The sequence below is a fragment of the Octodon degus genome, unplaced genomic scaffold (assembly GCF_000260255.1).
Source record: "Octodon degus isolate 3935 unplaced genomic scaffold, OctDeg1.0 scaffold00099, whole genome shotgun sequence".
NCBI lineage: Eukaryota > Metazoa > Chordata > Mammalia > Rodentia > Octodontidae > Octodon > Octodon degus.
This window is the reverse complement of record NW_004524675.1, coordinates 10360241-10362449: the sequence shown is the minus strand read 5'-3', so window position 1 is coordinate 10362449 and position 2209 is coordinate 10360241.

Here is a 2209-nt window from a genome sequence, read left to right as displayed (position 1 = left end):
CTGAGACTCCGAGATCTCTTTGCAGTAGCTGTGCAAACTCTTCAGCAGCACATCTGTATATTCAGCTCACTGGCTCTTGCCTTTTATACTGACGTAAAGAAATATTTTTATTCATTCACTCTCATTATTTTGTCCTAGAGCCATATTGCCATTGGATGGGGAAAAAGGCAACATTAAAATCCACAAATTTTGGAAAGTAAAAAAAGCAACGTGATGAAAACAAAGCCAGGAGACAAAGGTGCAGCTTCTTACCCTTACTTCAGTTATGTAGACTTGTCCAGGTTCTTAAGAAGTTTGCTACAGTTCCCTTAACTGGAAATTTCTCTTTAAGACATTGCTTCCTTTTTCCTGTGAATCACTGTAATAAATTTATTCTTGTAAATGATTTGTACATTTGCTAGAATTCTCAAGAATCTGACCTACTGGATTAGTATGACCTCTCCAGCTACAAAGGAGCATCTCCTGCCTATGACCTTACAAGCCTTTACTAATGTTTAAAATTAGGACAACAGAGTCTAAAGCCTTTTGGAAGAGCAAGGAGCAAAGAAGAAAAAGGAGACAGTCAGGTAGTATCTGTCATAGAATTAGCACTGTGCTAACCTCTCTCAGATGCTCTATTTGTCTACCTGGTCGCACCTTCCAAGGCACGTAGATTTATCCTAGATTATGAAGCCAGGGCACCACGAATGTATGCAGTCTGCTCAGCCACTTTCTCCTCAGGGGAAGTTGCTAGGACTCTGCTCTCAGCAATGGGGCTCAGGGTAAGTCATTCAGTTTTGGTGTTTAGGAAGGCATATAGTGATATTTGCCTCTAACTTTTGGCTAAATTTTGAGCTGGAGAGTGGAGTGTAGAATCTGGAGCGAGCAATGGAGGAGGGGGGAAGTTTGGTGTAGGATTAGTTATTTGCCTAATGTTTTCTCAGCTCCAAGTTTTACTCCATGATGCTGTCTGGGGAGCATGCTAGTTACATCATCCAGACTTCTTTGCTGGGAGAATTCTGTAGGATCTGTCAGTGGAGAGGGTGCTGGAAAGTGAGTGGAAGGGAGAAGAAACACACACATCCTTGTTACCCATTCGTATCTTAGGGTTCTAGGGACAATGGGTGGCCTCAGAATCAGTCATTAGCTCCGGCCTCTGGTTGCTTTCCACGCCCTAAGAAATGATGTCTTCATGTCCCATCATCAGCATTGGCTGTGGCTAACACTATGCCACCTTCATGGATTGTGTGAACCAAGCTGGTGACTTCTTATGGCCCACCTCTTCCTTCTCTTTGTCTTACCTCAGGGTGTTGGGTAGTCCTGTCTGGGGCTATGACAGTGCTTTCCTTTGACTATTTTAGTCATTCAATATCTGTTAGATCCAATTCTATGGAAAAAAATCCTCTTTGTTTTGAAAAATGACAGTGGTTTCTATTTTTTCGATCGGATGTTAATGGCATGTATTTGTGTTTTTAAGGTGGAGAGTGAACAGAAGGCCCACTGGGAGCAGCCAGGGATGGAAAGAAAAAGAACAGACTCTAATTTGGTGAAGCAAACCAACAAATACCTCACGGGAGTTTTAGAGGACTGCATTCCTTTGACCAGGAAGCCCTTAGAAGGATTTCGTGTCAGCCACAATAAGAATTTTTCTTAATTCTAGAGACATGAAATCCAGAAAGTAGCTCTCCATGATTTTTCTCATAAAATGAAAAAGGTCCTGCTGAGGAACCAGATTTCCACAGTGTAGCCTGTTTGCTTTCTACCTCTTGCTATGAAAAGAATCACTCACAAGCTATCCCTTGTTACCAGGCACAGGAAAGTGACCTGGCCTTGTGTGTCACATCACTGGCACACCTCCAGAAGCCTAGAGATGAGAATCCATCCTCGGCCTCTTCACAAATTGCCCAGTTTTCTCTTCTACCCAAATGTCAGCGAATGCTTTCAACTCTTTTCTAAAAGAACAAATTACGTATTTATTGAAATGAGTTAACTGTAGCTTGCTGACAAACAGTATTTCATTTTCAAGAGCAGCTGTCAGACTTTTAAAACATTAAAATCCCATCAAAAACATTTCAGGAAGTACAGCCAAAATCTTATAAGTGACTTTATAAAATCTGTTCCTCTCAGATGTATTCAAGATAATTAATTAACACAATAGTTTTTGTGTTTTGAGTGTAGGTTTTCTTTAAAGTTAATAAATGAAGTTAAAAATTTTGCATAAATACACTTA